This window comes from Equus quagga, chromosome 19 (assembly GCF_021613505.1).
Source record: "Equus quagga isolate Etosha38 chromosome 19, UCLA_HA_Equagga_1.0, whole genome shotgun sequence".
Taxonomy (NCBI): Eukaryota; Metazoa; Chordata; class Mammalia; order Perissodactyla; family Equidae; genus Equus; species Equus quagga.
Window position 1 is genome coordinate 13,038,339 of NC_060285.1, and position 17,176 is coordinate 13,055,514.

The following is a 17,176-nucleotide window of genomic DNA, read 5'->3' on the forward strand; positions in this document are numbered from 1 at the left end:
CTCACGGCATGGCAGGGAGACAGACACGAGAGCTCGGGGTCTCTCTCTGCCTCTCCAGACCCACTCTCCTCCCAGCCCCCTGCTCTCTGCCTGAAGGCCAACCCGATGGACAGCATCCCGGGCTCCCCGCCCTCGGCTTGCAGTGGGGAAGTGCTGGAGGTTGGAGTTTGGGGAGAGTGAAGCTGGACCGTCTGCTCCCCTGACCCTGCCCTGCTGGGTAGCCGCAGGCTGGCTCCATCCCTCCAGGAGAACCCACATTTCCTGCAGGGGCCTCTCCAGGGTGTTTCCCCTTCCCAGTTCCCACAGCTGCCCCCTCCCTTTGCATGAGGAGCAGAATCAGCTGCTCTCCGTGACCAGCCCTGGATTCCACCCATTGGCCCACAGCTTGCCAACAGTCCTTGTTGCTGGGGTCCCTGCAGACACAGCGTCGAGGATAGAGCACCATGTGGTCAGTGCCCTGAGGGAGGCCATGCCGGCAAGCGCGGGGCCTGTTCCAGGCTGGGCCGGCAGGGGGAGAGGACATGCTCCCCAAAGTGGGACTCCAGGAGTGAGTCCGAGCTGACCAGAAAGTCTCTCTTTTGGGAGGGAAGACGGACCAGAGCATGCAAAGTGACGGGGACGTGGGAGAGCCCAGGATATTCCAGGAACAGCAAATGGTTGGGCATGAGCACCACAGGGTGAACCTAGAAGCAGGAGGGACAAGCAGGGGAGATGTCAGGCCATGCTATTTGAACTTTTATCCTGTGAGCAATGGGGAGCCATTGAAAGATACTCATCTGGCAGTGATTTGAAGAGGAATGCAAGTGGTCCAGAGTCTGTATTAAGCCAAGCCAGAATTATCTGGTTCAAATCACAGCCCTCCCCAAACCTAACTGGGGAGTTACTTACTATTCATGTGCCTCAGTTTACTCTTCAGTAAATTGGACACACTAACAGCACCCATGTCACCGGATTGTGAGGATCATATCAATTAGGACTCTTTCAGCCTCAAATAACAGACAACCCAACTAAAATTGGCTTAAACAATAAGGAGATTTAATGTCATGTAAAAAACCTGGAGGTAGGGAGGCCCTGGAGTTGGGGATTTACAGCTCAAAGGTGTCAGGCTCTAGGTCGGCTTCTCTACAATTCACTTTCCCCTCAAGGTCACAAGATGGCTGCCACAGCTCCAGGCATCACATCCTCACCCAACATTCAAAGGCAGGAAAAGGCAAGTCTCTGCTTTATGTTCCCTTTGGAAAGCAAGGAGGGACTTCCTAGGAGCCCTCTGCCTCCACTCTGACAGATGCCCTCTCAGCTCCCATCTTCCAGGACCGGATCCCGTGCCCAGGCCTAAGTCAATCCTGGGCAAGATCACTAGATGGGCTGAGAGCAATTCCAATCACCCCTGGATCCACGGCTGGAGCCATCTTTCCTGAGCACCACTGAGTCGGGGGGTGAACCCCCAAACCAACAGGAGACTCTTGAGGCTTAGAAGATGGAACCAACAGTGTTGGCCGTGCGGCTGAAACAGGGTGATCCACACTAAGCCGGTGGCCCAGCGCTGGGGCGTGGCGACACTCGGCGAGGGCGAGCTGTCGCACTTGGACAGCCTTGTGTAATGTAAAAGCAAGAGACAGTGTCACCCAACCTGAGTCCTCGTCAGCTCAGCTCTGGAGCCAGCCCTGCCTCTTCCCAGGGTGTGATTTGGGGGCAAGTTATTCCACGACTTTGTGCCTCAGTTTCCTCGTCTGTGAAATGAAAATAACAATTTTCTTCTTCCTTACCCCAAGGCCTTCATGAGGTCGAATGAATTCACGTCCACCAATCCCCTGGAAGAGCACCCGGGGTTCCCGCTCGCCCTTCACCATTGGTCACGCCCGTGCGCTCGGGCAGCAGCCCCACGGGGGGTGGCAGCAGGAAGCGGGCCTGCTCCCTGAGTTTCTTTCTCTCCCTGGTGAAGGGTCCCAGGCTGCAGTTTCTCACTGAGGAAGGGAGGAGAGGGGAGTCCGGAGGGAGGGGGGGGGGGCCCATTCCGCCCTGCCCCCTGCTGGGAGAGGGGCCGCGCATGGGAAGAGCGCGGGCGGGGCTGGTCGCCTCTGCCCTTGTCTGCGAGCACCAAGGGCCAGGAAGGGAGGAAGCAGCAGAGACCCTGGGACAGCCACGGGGAGACTCCAATCTGGGCCTGCAGACACAAGGGGGCAGACGGTGGGGCAAGGGCCAGCCCGCCGGACTCAGTGCCCTAGGTCCTATCTCATCACAGCCGGCTGTGTGGCCTCGGCAAAACATCTCCACCTCTCTGAGCTCCAGCTTCCTGGGTGCCAGAGGAGACTAGTTATATTGAGCCGACAGTGGGGGATGGACTATTAAAGCGTTAACCACCTCTGGAGAATTATGAGGCTGTGGGACCCATCGCCCCAACCCCTTCTCAAGATGCCTCCCACCACAGGATCTGCACATCGGAGTCCAGGGGCCCTTGGGGGTCACTTAGCTCAGGTTTGGTTTTACAGATGAGAAAACTGAGGCCTGGAGAAGATAAACCCCGGTCAGACCCCCACACCAGGCCCCTCCTGGCCAGAGGCTTTCTGCGCCCTCCGTCTGTCTCTCTCTCACCCCCTCCATCTTGCTCTCTCTCCTTTCGCTCTTTCTTTCCCTGGGGCTTTCTCCCCTCTGTTTAAATCCTTGTCTAGTTGTCTTTCTCTGTCCCCTGCGTTTGACTGCACGTCTTTCTCTGTCACTCATCAGCCACTCTACATTCCTCCCTCTCTCCCCATCTCCAATCCCGTAGCTTCCCTGTCATTTTCGAAACAGCTTAAAAGAAAAATAAAAACTCTGATAAACCCAGAGCGGGGATGAGGACGGACTGCAATCATCGGGGTCTTGAGAGTGGAGTCCAGCTCTGCCACAACCTCAGGTTCTACAGAAGGGACAAGACTGGGTCCTGGCCGCCGGGGAGGGAGCCAGCCCAGCGCCAGACACAGGAGGGGTCGGGCGCCTGACCTTGGGCCTCCCTCGCGCTTGCCAAGGTTCTGATTCCAGGAGGAGCGGTGTGACCGCCCCCAGTCCCGGCAAAAATAGCGCAGGGAGCCGTGGCCAGCCTCCCGGACGTCTGGCGGCCCAGGTCTCTGGAGAGACAGTCCAGGCCTCCACCAGGCAGAGCAAGAACCTGCCCAAGGTCACGGAGCAGCTGGGCAGCAGAGCCGGAGCCAGACGCGAGCCTCTGCCCCCCGACTGGCGCCCTCGCAGCCCACCCAGGGCTAGGCCAGCTCCCAGTTACAGAGAAACCGCAGGCCTGCCCTCACCTCTCTGCACCGTAACAGCCCCACTTTTGTGACCGTCTCCCACGTTTCCCTGTGGGCTCCTTACCCAGGGGAGTGGAAGTGGCTCTGCCACACATGCAGTCACCAGGAATCCTAATAACAATGTCAGCTCACCTTCCTCAGGCCCCTGACAGTGCTGGGCGCTTTCTACGCACTGTCCGCACAGTGACTCATTCCCTCTTCACTCCAACCCTGGGAGGCAGGCGCTGTTATCATCACACCCCTCTTATCGATGAGGAGACTGAGTCCCAGAGAGGTTAACTGACTTGCCCAAAGTCACAGAGCACTAAGTTTACTGGAGCTGGTCTTCCAACCCAGGCCCTAAATGAATTCGTGGATGAAAAAGGGAATAAAGGTTTGAGACTCGAGCTTACTAAGCAGCTGCTGCTATCATTTGACTGTTGGGCCACTAAGGGTCACAGTGGCCCCCCTCCTGGCCCTGGCAGGCTAGGCCCACAGCTGTCCTCTCAGAATTCCATTTCCTGGGGACCCTGGTGCTGGGAGCCCCACCCCCCAAGCCTGTCCCTTCCAGCGGCTGACCTTGGGCAAGTCCCTTTTCTCCTCTGAGCCTCAGTTTCCCCATCCACCCAAGGGGAAACTTGATCTATGTGTCAGGGGTTCAGTAAATTGAGATTCCCAAGGGGGCTGGTGGGATGGACCAGACTGGGGTCCCAAGCTGAGAGTAGCCTGAAAGAGCAAATTCTAAAATTCGGTTTCCTTTGGTCAAAATATGGAAATGACTTTAAAAGTACAAGAGGACCTGAGGTTCTCATGTTTATCTGAAGGGGGCTCACCAGTAAGGGGTGAGCAGGGCCCCCTGACTCAAAGGGCATGAGTGCCCTGGCCAGAGGCCGGCCCGGAGGACATGCAGGCAGAGCCACCCCGCCCTCGGGTGCTGGCCGCAGCCATCCTGGCACAGCCAGCCTGGGGTTGGTGACAATCACGTCCCGGGAACTTCTGCCAGAGGGGGACAGCTGGGGAGGAGGAGGAGGCAGAGGGACAGCTGGCTCCAGGGCTCAGGCTGAGTCATCCTCCGGGGCCGTGGTCTACACGAGTCAGGGGAGAGGGCTGTTTCCAGAGGGAGAGGAGGCAGCAGCGGGGAAGGCATCCTGGGGCTGTGCCTGGACCGATCAGCAGGAAAGGACAGACAGCCAGGGCCAGACTGCCACCTAGGGGAGGGTAGCCCCCTTCCCCAGTCTGCCGGCCCCCGCCCCCTACCTGCCGGGCCCATTTCTTTTCTTCCCTCTGATCCTGGTACCTGGTGACCAGACCCGGTGCCTCCTCTGGGCCCTCCACACCCTCAAACTCCCCCATGCTCTCAGCCTCCCTCCCACTCCCTGGCCCCCAGGCCCTTGAAGCTGTCAGGCAACTCTGGGCTCCAGGCCACAGAGGGTGGCCTGGGGTCTCTGGAGCCAGAGAGACATAGCCCAAATCCTCCCACCATTTCTGAGCTGGGTGACCTTGGGTAAGTTACTTGACCACTCTGAGCTGCAGTTCCCTTACTGTGAAATGGGGAGAACACCGTCTTACTGCCCAAGGCTTCAAAAGGAGGTATCCCGGGTCTTGCCCTTCCATTATGGAACCCGCCACAATAGGCAAATCTACAGAGACAGGAAGGAGACGCGTGGGGGCCTGGGGCAGAGGAGGGGGAAGGGAGCGACCGCTGAGAGGTGAGGGTTCTTTCCGGGTGATGAGAATGTGGATACTCTGGGAAGTGACCGAAGCCACCGAGCCGTGCGCTTTAGATGGGTAAGTGTGCAGAACATGAGTTATAGCCCCAAAGCGCTGGTGATGAAGGAGGTGCCCGTGGGGTGGATGGCACGCGTGGGTGCTCCAGGCTCACAGCACACCCCTGTTGGCTGCTCGCCACCTGCCCCCGTCCTGGGCACGGGCTGCCACGTCTTGGCCGGGGCCCGAGGGGTGGATGCTGAGCTTGAGAGAGGCCCCTGAAGGTCGCTGAGATGACCTTGGAGGGAAAGGAGGTGGTCCATCCTCCACCCTCAGGGGGAGGCCGCCAGAGCCAGGGTGACGGGGTGGGGGCAAGACCCGGGACTTAGCAGCCACTGCCAGAGTTTCACCCCCAGCCCCCTTGCTGGCTCTGTGGCCTCAGGCAAATTGCTTAACCTCTCTGGCCGTCGTTTCCTCTTCTGAAGAAATGGAGGTGATGGAATTCTCAGTCCTGACCATAGGAGAAAGGAGGGCATCTGCGCGGCACATCTGGAAAAGGGCTTTGCCCATCCTGAGCGCTTGGAAAAGGGTCTCCGGAGGGAGGGGCTGAGCGAGGTCAGAAGACCCCGAGTCCAGTCTGGCTTCTGCCCACCTAGTGACCTCCACCCTTGCTGGAGCCTCAGGCCCTGCCACGTCCAGGCCTGTGCCTCCCGCTCCTTCTCAGCAGGCCTGTCCCCAGCCTGTCCCCGTGTAACAGACGGACCTGGAGCAGGGAATCCCCTCTCGGGGTCTTCGTCTGTTCACCTGTCGGATGAGGGAGGGAGACCGAAGAAGCCCCAGGGCCCCCTTGCTGCCGGCCTCGCCCGCTCCCTGGCCCAGCACGCCTCTAGGGCTTGCCCTCGGCTTCCCCATGTCCTGTGTCCTCATGTCACCCGCCTGCCTCTCTAGTCGCTCAGAGGCAGGAGCCCACCTTCCTGCTGGGGCTGAATGAGTGAGCATCCACCTTGACTGAGGCCCCAGCCAGCTTCACCTGGGCCTGAGGGAGTGACCTTGGGCAAAACCTGGCTCTGGGCCTCAGTTTCGCCCACTATAAAACAGACCTAATAATCTCTGTGTCTTCTTTGTCTTCCTGGGGAGGACGGTGATGAGCCCTGGCATCCAGGGGCAGGGAGGACCTTAAATGATATTGAGTTCAACCCCAAATCCAATGCTTGAGGACCCCTACCAGGCCCCAGGCTGTGCTTGCATACCTCTGGAGTGACGGGGAGTTCACTTTCTGCCCACCCAGTCCATTCTATCCATTTGCTTGACAACAGTGACCGCATCTAACAGGTGCCACACACAGTGGCAGGTTCTGATGGCTCAAAAGTGAATAGGGGCCAGGTGACATAGAGGCAATGACATTGTTCAGGCTTGAACCCTGACTGTTTCTGCCTCTTCTTAGCTCTGTGTGGCCCCTGAGAGTCTTAACCGCATTTCCTCATCTGTAAATGGCAGTCACAGCTCCCCGCCTGTGAGGTCACTGGAAAGACCACCCCCAGGTGAGCTGGAGACCCTGGGGCACGAGCTCAGTCACTCTTGGGGAGCAGGTGCCATCGTTGTCTCAATTTTTCAAATGAATTTTTCAGAGGCACAGAGATGTTAAGCAACTACCCTGAGGTCACACAGTGAGTGTGACAGGTGGAGCCCAAGCTGGGCCCCGGCTGCCTATGCCCGGGTCCCTTGTACCTCACACCTCTCACAAGGGGCCTGCTCAGCGTAGCCCAGTTCCCTTCACACGATTCGGGGGCATGAGCGCTCCGTGCTCCCCAGAAGCCTCAGACCCATTCAGCCTCCTTTTCTTAGAGGGCAAGTGGGGCCGGTGGTTTTCCACTGTTATTTTTAGCTCTGCCCCCACTGTATTGTTTCGGATCCAGAGAACGGAGCCTCCGAGGTCCTGCGAGTGTCCAGCCAGTGTCCGGGGGGTATAACCTTAGCGGGCTTGCATAGGAGCAGTGATGACAAGGCTACCGGAACCTGAGCTCCCCGACCCCCACCCCACCCCCACGGAGACTCGGATCCACTGCGAGCAACTCAACAGAAGCGGCCCTGCCCCCATCCCGTCCAACTGGCGTCCACAGGTGGGGAGAGGACAGCGCTCCCAGAAGCCGGATGAGAGGAGTTGCTCCGGGTCACGAGCTTGGCATTTCCCAGCTCCACCTCCGTGTCCACTCACCTCCAAGGTCAGCCTCTGCAGAGCCACACAACCCGCGGGAGGGACCCCTCCAGGCCCCAGGGGGCTGGCAAGGAGGACTGGGATGGGACAGCAGCCACCGTGTGGTGCAGCAGTGAATCCTGCGGCCCCCACCTGCCAGGGAGCGAGTCTGGGCTCTGCCGGTGTGATGCTGGGTGAGTTATTCAACCTCACTGTACCTGGTTCTTCATCCATAAAATGGGCGTGGGGTGATGGCTGGCTCATAGGTTGCTGTGACGATTGACTATGAACCAAGACAGGTGAGCCACTTAATTCAGTGCCCCAGACAGAGGAAGGGCCCGGCGAGTGGGAGGTGGTGTCATCATTTGCCGGCCATCCATACACCTATTTATATGAATACTTACTGCGGGTTGAATTCCTTATCTTTTGCTTCATAACAAAGTACTTCAAAACTTAGTGGCTTAAAATAGTGAAAATTTGTTATCTCACATTGTTTCTGTGGGTCAGGAGCTTGGGAGCTGTGTGGTTCCAGCTCAGGTTTCCCGTGAGGCTGTGTCAGGCTGTCGACCGGGCTACAGGCATCCAAAGGCTGGACTGGGGCTGGAGGACCCTCTTCCAAGGTGGCTTCCTCCCCTGGTGGCAGGCTCACACTGGCTGTTGGCAGAGGCCTCACTTCCTGGCCACATGGGCCTCTCCACAGGGCCACTTGGATGTCCTCACCACACGGCGGCTGGCTTCCCCAGACTGAGCGACCCGCGAGAACAAGGCGGCAGCTGCGATGCCTCCTATGACCTAAGCTCGGAAGTCACACTCTGTCACCTACACAGTATCCTGTTGGTGACACAAGTCCGAGCTGCTGGCTGTGGGAGGGGATGACACAAAGGTGTGGACGCCAGGATCTCTGGGGAGCCATCTTGGAGGCTGGCCGCACTGTGCCATGCCTTGGGGCCAGACAGGAAGCAAGACCACCGTTGTTGATGTCATGGCTGAGCCTGACTGTGTGTGTAAATGGCAAAAACCAGCATGGCGAACCCAAAGAAACAGCTGGAGACGCATCCTGTGAAGATGAACAGGGTGGCATGTGACAGTGGTCAGAGGGAAGGCCTCTTCAGGAGGGTTGGGGTGGGTTTGAGCCTGAGGGTGGACCCAGCCCGCCATGGAAGGGTCGGGGGAGGCAGTCCCAGGCAGAGGGAACAGCGCCTGTGCGCCATGAGAGGGCCGGCCTGCCTGGCTCTAACGCTCGCTTGCGTGCGTCCCTCTTTGACTCAGTTTCCCCGTCTATAAAAGGGGGATAATAACCGTTCCCACTTCCTATAGGCGTTTCTACAAGGGAAGCCCCTAGCACAGGGCCTGGGGCCGAGTGAGTGCTGGGGACGTGAGGGTCGGGATCCTCACTCGACACTCTGATGTTGACTGGGCCGCCATCCTAAGCATTGCCTGATGACAGTCTCGCTTCCTTTAATGTAATCCTCTAGGAAGGGAGAGGGACCAAGGAGCCAGTGTGGGGGACCCTGTGGCCCGGGGGTGGGAGTAAAGCTGGCGTGGGGGTGCTCTCTCTGAAAATATGGGGGCGTGCGTGGAAGGCCCCCGCAGGAGAAACACAGGAGTCTGGAAGGTGAGGCGGGGGACAAAGGCCTGGGACACCCCCCGGGGGGAGCCTGCAGGGTCTCTTAGGGACCGGAGGGCAGCTCGCTGTGGCTTCAGACCACTGAACCTCAGGGTCTCCGTGGACACAGGGAGGATCGAGGGAAATGGCTGGTGCGGAGGGAGGGGCCTTGAACATCACAGTCGGATGGGCTTTCCCGGGGGCGGGATCGACCAGCAGGAGGGAGGCAGGGACGGGTTTACCGTTCCAGAAGCTCCCTCTGGCTGCCAGGAGGAGGCGTGGGTGGTGAGGCAGAGGAAACAGGGAGCAGGTGGGAGAGATACTGGGGCCTGGCCCAGAGCGGGGGTGTGGGAATGGGGGGGGCCGGGAGGGCAGAGGGAGCCAAGGAGGAGAAGCAGCAGGAGGAGAGGGCAGGGCAGCCCTCTTCTCAGGCCCTGGCAGGGCTCCCCTCCTGTCTAGGGATCTGTCCTAACCTGCTTTCCCCGACCTCTGACCTCCCTGACCTCTGACCTCCATCACAACTATCCCCAACCTAAGATAACACTCAGCAGATGCATGGGGTTGTATGAGGCCTCTTCAGCACCGCTCCACCAGAGCACTCATTACATTGATGGTGGCGACCGTTTATGGAGTACCTGCTGTATTCCAGGCACCACACACACACAGACACACACCCCGTGACATTTAAACCCCACAAGAACCTAGTAAGGTAGATATTATGGCTCTCATCTTGTAGATGAGGATCTCAAAGATCAGAGAGGTGAAGTAATTTGCCCAAAGTCACACAGCTAGTAAGCATCAGGATCTCACCAAATCAGCTAATACATGGAACATGCTTACACCAGTGCCTGGCACCAGCAGGCACTCAATAAATGCTGGCACTGTTTTTGTTAGTACCATCAGTTAGGTGTGCCTGGCTGCAAGGTCCATAGCCCCGGGGCCTCACTGACTCATCTTGCTCAGTTCTCGAGCTCTGTTATCTATGTGTCTGCTCCATGGGCTGTGGGATCCTGCACAGCAGGAAGGGCCAGGTTGCTCTGTGGGTCCCTAGCACCCCACCTGGGGCGGCTCAGAGTAGGTGCTCAGTGATGCTAGACCGAATAAAGGAGACAGGAAGCTCCTGGAGGGCAAGGACTATGTCCTAAGAATCACGGGATTCCCCCAGCCATGAGTGTCCTTGAGAATCATGGGATTTCCCCAGCCATGGCTGTCCCTGAGAATCATGGGATGTCTCTGTGGGAGGAGCCTCCATCACCACTTCCACCAGGACAGTCCATTTCTCCTACCAGCCGCCTCCCCCGTCCTCAGGAATCAGCCCATAGTCAGCTCCCACCAGCCCCACCTTCCTCCTAGCCCTGGCTCTGGGCCCTCCGAGGCCTCACCCGGAGGAGCACATCACATCCATCCTGACGCTCTGGTCTGCCGTGGTCTTCCCACAAACGGGCCTGGAGCCCCTGTCTCTGCCTCGGGCAGGGGCAGGGGGACCGGCAGCCTGGGGTCCCGGCCTGGCCTCTGGCTTTTGGTGGGAGCCTGGGCAGGCCCCTGTCCCCTCCGGGCCTCAGTGTCTGCACCCTCCACTGAGGCACCACGAAGCGTCCCCTTGTTCTGCCGTCCCAGAGGTTGGGCAGGTGCGGGACAAGCCCCACCTCCCTGCCAGTCTCTCCAGGCCGCTGGGTCTGCCCCTGACTGGCTGGTGTGTCGTTCCCCCGTCTGGGCCTCAGTTTCCCCAACAACGAGATGAGCATGGTCATTTTCATCACTTTTACTCAGCCTCGTCGGTTTGCTACAAGGATCCAGCTGGATGGAGGGTGAGGAAGTTCTGTTAATAGCTCTCGGGCGCCTCTGGGTCCTTGAGGCTCAGGGGGAAGCGGCATGTCTCCTTAAGGCCACTAGGTGGTGCCAACGGGCCACCCATCTCCCTGAAGGCTGTCAAGTTCCACCCTGGGTTACTGCAGGACCACAGCCACGTACCTCCTCCCACTGAGACGGGCCAGCTGGCAGAGGCAGGCTGTGCTGGGGTTAGGGACGGGTTTTAGGGTCAAGCAAACTTGAACTTGAAGTTCTACTCCGGGCCCTGCTCTTGGTGAGTGTCCTGGGTCTCTGCTTGGCAATTAACTCGCTGGGTGTCACTGGGCATGTCACAGGACCTGCGACTTGAGGTTCTTCATCTGGGAAACAGGACAACGTGTCTTTTCTCCTGGGGCATCCTGGAGACCAAATGACATCGGTCGTGTAAAATATCCATCCCGCCTTCTGGCCCAGAGCGAGCCTCTGTGAGCACGTCTGTCACCAGCCATTACTACTTTACATGCAGAGTCTCCCCTGGGGAGAACCTCGGGCAGGAAGCCCAGAGAACTGGATCTGAATTTGGCAAGTCCCTTCTCATCTCTGGTTCTCTGTTGGCCCCAACGGACCTTGAGAGACTGGGAGCGTCGTGGAGAAATAAGGGCTTGGGAATCCGACAGACTTGGTGTGAATGCGGCCCACCTCTCCTCTTCCCAGCTGTGCGCCCTTGGGCCTCCCTGGTAATGTTTGTGATGGTTTGTTCTAAGTCTGTCTTCTGGGTTCTATCTAAGTTCCAGGAAGGCCTGGATCTTATCTATTTAGCTTACCTACTAAATTCATTCCTCAGTTTAGGGTCGGGCACAAAGTCAGTCCTCAATAAACGAGAGCCATTGTGATTATTACTGTGTGATTACTATATACATTCACTCAACAACAGTAGCAGGCCCTGTGGTCAGAGCTTCCCCTGCATTATTGCTGATAATCCTGTCATTATCTCTATTTTACAGGTGAGAAAACAGGCCCAGAGAAGGTGGGTCCCTGCCCAGGCTCACACAGCTACGGAGCAGTAGAAGCTGGGATTTGAAACTGAGCCCCAAGACAGATTCGTGTTGACAGATGTATAAACTGAATACTGACCCTCCAGAGAGATCCACGCCCTAATCCCGGGAACCCCTGTGAATGTCACCTCCCGATGGCAAAGGGATTCTGCAGATGGGAAGAAGTGAAGGATCTTGAGATGGGAACATTATCCCCGATTATCCAGGTGGGCCTAATGTCATTGCAAGGATCCTTCTCAGAGGGAGGTGGGAGCATCAGAGTGGGAAGAAGAGAAGGGACAGCAGAGGGAGGAAAGGCCACGTGATGTGGGAATGAAGGCAGCACCCATTCTAGAAAAGCCGGGAAGGGAATTTCCCCTAGAACCCCCAGAAGGAAGAGCCCGGCTGACACCTTTCACCCAGTGACACAGACCTCAGACTTTGGGCCTCCAGAACTGTAAGGTAATAAAAGCATGTTGTTTAAGCTATGAGGCTCTGGGCCATTTTTTACAGCAGCCACAGGAAACTAAGAAACAGACAAATGAGATAATGTCTGAAAAGCCCCCGGCATACAGTTGGAGCTCACTAAATGCTCTTTCCTCTTCCAGCTATAAGTCCCGGGATCTTCCAGCTCAACCAGCCCATTTTACCGACGACGTGGAGCCTGAGGCCAGAGTTAGGGGTCAACTTGCCCCGTCCCGCCGAGATGAGTGGCGGGAGGGTGCTGTCTCCTGGCACGTCCTGGGGGTCCTTGCTCTGCTCTTCTGGACTCCAGCCCTGGGCAGCCTGGGCGAAATCGTCTAGTCCAAACCCATTTTCCGAGTGAGGAAACTGAGGCCTGGAGTTGTCCGAGAGTTGCACTCGAGTCCCTAAGTGACAGGGGATGTGCAGGCCCTGAATCCCCAGGGAGTCCTCTCGGCAAGGCCCTCCCCTCCCCATCTGGAGCGCCGCTCCTCCCCGTGTATCCCCAGCAGACAGGGGCCAGCGGGGTCTGGGAAAACCACATCAGGAGCGGCCCAGCTGTGGTGCAGGAATTCGAGAGCAGCTCCTTAGTGGCCTCCAGCCTGGGAAAGCTCTGAGGCCTTCCTGTCCCCGCCCGCCTTGCCACTTAGGGCCAGCCCTGTCCCCAAGGCTGTGAGAAGTCGCCTGGAGGCAGTGTCCAGTGGGGTGGAGGAAAGAGCGGCCTAGAATGGAGGGACTTGATCCCCGATCCTAAGCCAGTTAGTGGCATTATCCTGGATTATCCTAAACCGAGCTCAGGGCCCTGGGCTTGTCTAGGGGAGCATAGGTCTCCCTGCCCCCGGCATGTGGGGGTTCCAGTGGTGCCTTAACACCCAGCGACACAGGCCCACAGCCAAGAAGGCACAGTTCTTACATAAAGCATTCATACCCACTGGCACCCTCAGACCTCACAACAGCCCTGTAACGGCGAGGCTGCTGCTGTCCCATTTTACAGATGGAGAAACTGAGGCTCGGAGAGAGAAAGGGACTCTCCCCAAGTCAAGGTCCTGTGGTGGCAGCACTGGGACTCTGCTAACTCCGGGAGCTCTCGCGATGACCCTGGACTCGTCTCTGGCAATTCGGTCCCAGGCTTGCTGTGGGGCCTTGAGTAATCTCCCTCTCTGAGCCTCGACTCTCCTCTGTGAACTAGGACATAATAATACCTCACTGGGGCGCCTGCAGAATCAGGGAGTGCGTGAGCCCCGCGCCTGGCACGCGGTGAGCGCTCCATCTTCGCTCACCCTCATCACCATCACACTACCCGATTGGATAACCGCAAATACTACTGCGCGGCCCCGGGGCCAGGAGCCCAGCACAACAGGCCCTGCCCCCGGGGCTGGGGGAAGACGCCAATAAACACACAGGTCCTGCGGGAGGTGAAGGAGTGACCACGAGAGCAAGGAGGGGGCTGCCTGGCGTGTTCAAGCAACACTGAAGAGGCCAGTGTGGTCCTAGGGGGTTAGAGACAGGGCAGTGGCAGGAGGAGAAACCAGAGAGGTGGGGGGTGGGGCAGAGTCACAGACCACGGTGGCCATTGGGTGGACGTCAGCTTTCCTTGAGCCAAGTGGGGAGCCATCGCAAGGTGTCCTCATTGTCCACTAAACGCTCAAAGCCTGCAATGGGCCCTTAGACCCTGGGTCACTGTGTGAGGAGTGGAATGGCCACCCGCTAGCTAACCACCCTCCTCCGCCCAGGACCCGCCCACGGCCCCTCCCCCTCCCTGCGATGCTCCAGAACCCTGAGAATCAGGTGGTCCTAAAGTGTCAGCGCTCAGAGGCAGCTTGGAGGCCATTTGGCTCCAATTACAGATGAAGAAAGGAGGCTGGGACGCGGAGGGGAAGGGGCTTGTCCGGGGCCTCTCAGCACATCCGCGGCTGTGCCAGCTGTGACGCCCAAGGCTCCTGCCTCCTGGAGCAGGGCCCCTCCCGCTGCAGAGCCCTCGGTGAACGGGACGTTTTGTTCTTCTGGCCCAGATCCAAGGAGTCCCCAGGGACACACTCTGGTTTGCCTTTGCCAAAGGCCTCGCCAGCTAAGGGTCCCTTCTAGGCTGCCATCTCTGGCAGAAGCTGCGCCCTCCTGGGGCCAGCCTCCCGCCTGCACCGGCATTGAGGAGTCCGTGTGCATGTGAGGATGGGGACCCTGTGCAGCTCCTCATCCCAGTCACCCTGCTCCCAGGGCTTCTATTCCAAGCACAGACATCGAAACACAATAAGCAGCCACTCACTGCCCACTTCTGGGGTCACCCTGTTGGAGCAATAAGCTCCTGACCTCTCTCCCCACCCCGTGGATGTTCATGGTGGTTCTGTAGCTGCCACTGCCAGCTCCTCAGCTGCAGTTCAAGGGGAGGGAACACCAGCCATTCATCCACTCTCTGATCTTCCATTCATTCATCTCTCTATCTTCTTGCCCATTGGTCCGTGCATTCATCCATACACCCACCTATCCAATTGCCCCACCCACATATCTAGCCTTCCGTCCATCCATCCATCCATCCATCCATCTATCCATCCACTGATCTGAACAGCCACCAGTCTGTCTGATTGTTACTGGTCCATCATCTCATCCATCCATCCATCCATCTATCCATCCATTCATCCATCCTATGCTCTCTCTCTTACACCTATTGTTTGCCCAAAAACCTCTCTCTCTGCCTGTGCGTTGGTCTACATATCCATCATCCACCTATCCCCTTACCAACTTCCCTGCCCTTCCGTCCATTCCCTCACCTTCCTCCCATCCATCCATCTCCCCACTCCACTCCCACTGCTCTGCCAACCAACCTGTCAGCCTGTCTCTTGGTCCATCTGCCCCTTCATGCAACGTTCATGGAGGCATATCCTGTGGGACTCAGCGTTGTAACTATAGCACCTACAGTAATAGCTGCCACTTACTGGATGCTTGTTTTATGCCAGACACTCTACCTACGTTCTCACTTAATCCTCACAACAACCTGTCGTCGTTTGACAGATGAGGGAACATGCTGGATGGCCTCAATTAGACAACTGTCAAATTGTTTCATTCCAAGAGCAGCTTTACAAGATAGATGCTGTCATCATTTTGCAGATGTGGAAACTGGCCGTGCAATTTGCCCGAAGTCACAGCAGTAACGAAGGACAGGATTTGGACCTCAGTGTTCTGACTCCGAGTTCCGTCCTCCTTCCTTCTGACCACCGCCGCCTGAGACCCGATGGCCAGACCTTGCTGCCCCGGTGTGTGACTGTGTGTGTCAGTCAACCTCGGGCCTCAGTTTCCTTGCCTGTGCAAGAGGGGGCTGTGGGAGTGGCTGCTGACTTCCTTCCTTTCTTCCTCTGTCTCCTTCTCATGAAGAGCCACGCAGGACTGGGAGATGAGCTGGGCCAGGTGAACCTCTGAGATCCAGCCTTGGACGTGGCTTGGCCCAGTGTGAACCCGCGGATGACCCCATTTCACTGGCTTGCTCCACAAATATCCTTCACTGAGTGTGTACCGCCTCAGGGCACAGCCCCGGGGACTCCGTTCCTCACCTCTGCTTCAGGGCAGGCAACCCAGCCAGGGGGAAGGGTGCAGCCCCGCAAGAAGAGGAGAGTCACGTCTGCTGCCAGCTTGCTGTGAGATCTCGACATTTCCCTCAGTTTTCTCATCTGCCCAACGGGCTAGCAGCACCCGCCTCGGAGGAGCAAGTGAAATATGTGATGTGAACACGCTCACCACGCCCTCTCCTCTCCCTTGCTTCTGTGCAATAACAGGGCTGGGCTCGTGCAGAGGTCCCAAGGGGGGTTCGTGGCTGGACTTCAGGAGCAGGAGCCCCCGAAACCACAGGCGGTGTTTGTGTGTGCACGTGCAGTCTTCACCAAGAAGGCCTGTGACTTTCATTAGATTCTCAAAAGGCCCATGACTTAGTTGCTAATGATAATAATCACTAATTGAGTGCGGACTTCGAGCCAGCACCTGTAAGTGCTCGGTGCTTAGTACACCTTACTTCATTTAATTCTTAGTAGACGGTAGATGGAATAGTGATTGAGCTCAGGAACTCTAGAGCCTCATTGTCTGGGATCAAATCCTGGCTCCATTGCTTCCCAGCTGTGTGGCCTTGGACAATGACCTAACCACTCGGTGCCTCAGTTTCCTCAGATCTAAATTAGATGACAAAGCTATTTGCTTCATAGGGTTGTTTTGAGGAGTAAATACAGGAACAGAGCTTAGAACCATACCTGTCCCTAAGCAAGAGCTCAGTAAATACTGTCTTAAAGTAGATGAGGAAATGGAGGCTCAGAGAGGTCAAGGAACTTGTCTACAGTCAACCAGCTGGGAAAGAGCCCAGATTCTAAGCCTGGTGGTCTGACACTGGAGCCCTTGCATTTAATGGATATGCTCACTGTGTGTTCTTGAAAAGACCCTGACTTCATCCCACATGCACCCTAATTCTTACATTCAAGGCTCTAGATTTTACTGACAAGGGAGAGGTTCTGGCCACACTGGTCTCCAAGGTTCCCTGACATTCTGATACTTGAGACTTCCACTGTGCGAGTCCCCCCATCTGGGGGCCGTTGACCCAGCAGGCTGACAGGCCTCCAGAGGAGCTGCAGAGAAAGAGCGAGAGAGCACGTGTGGGCACCTGAACGTGTGCACATCCCCTTCCCGTGCCCCCCCCCCCCCCCCCCCCCCGGGGCCGCCCCCCCGGCCCCCCTGCACAGCCTCCCAGGAGAGGCGCCCCCGCAGACTCCGCTCCCTCCCGGCGCCATGTGACACTGGCGGGTGGTGTGGGAGGGAGGAGGAGATGAGCTCGTCACTGGCTGACAGCTCTCCCTCTGGGGCAGGGAGCTCCCTGGCTGCAACCCTACCCCAGATGGCTTTTAACAGAAGAGGAAACAGAGAAGTGCTTTGCTGGGCCACTTCCTGGCTTAGCAGGACCTGGGCAAGCATCACTTCTCAGGGCCTCGTTCTGCTCATTCATAAAATAAGGACAATTGCTCCTATGCCACTGGGCTGTGGCGGACACGACAGGAGAAAAGGCATGTGTGTAAAATACCCAGCCTCACAGACTCCACACTCTCAGGTCCTCTCCATCCTGTTCCCCTCTGGAGGAAGAAGGGGACTCCTGGTCTGA

At 57.6% G+C, this 17,176-nt stretch overlaps 1 long non-coding RNA gene across 3 annotated transcripts; it reads left to right on the forward strand.

Moving 5' to 3' along the window:
• The first annotated feature begins 1,097 nt into the window (after positions 1-1,097).
• Positions 1,098-16,669, forward strand: LOC124230599 (uncharacterized). 3 transcript variants are annotated; one of them, XR_006886224.1, is made up of 4 exons: positions 1,098-7,355; positions 11,560-11,816; positions 12,198-15,299; positions 15,418-16,669. It is a non-coding gene; the product is annotated as an uncharacterized LOC124230599 (long non-coding RNA). The 3 variants fall into 3 exon arrangements; XR_006886223.1 differs by having other exon boundaries at positions 1,098-5,048; positions 6,884-7,355; positions 12,198-16,669; XR_006886222.1 differs by having other exon boundaries at positions 12,198-16,669.
• Positions 16,670-17,176: the final 507 nt, after the last annotated feature.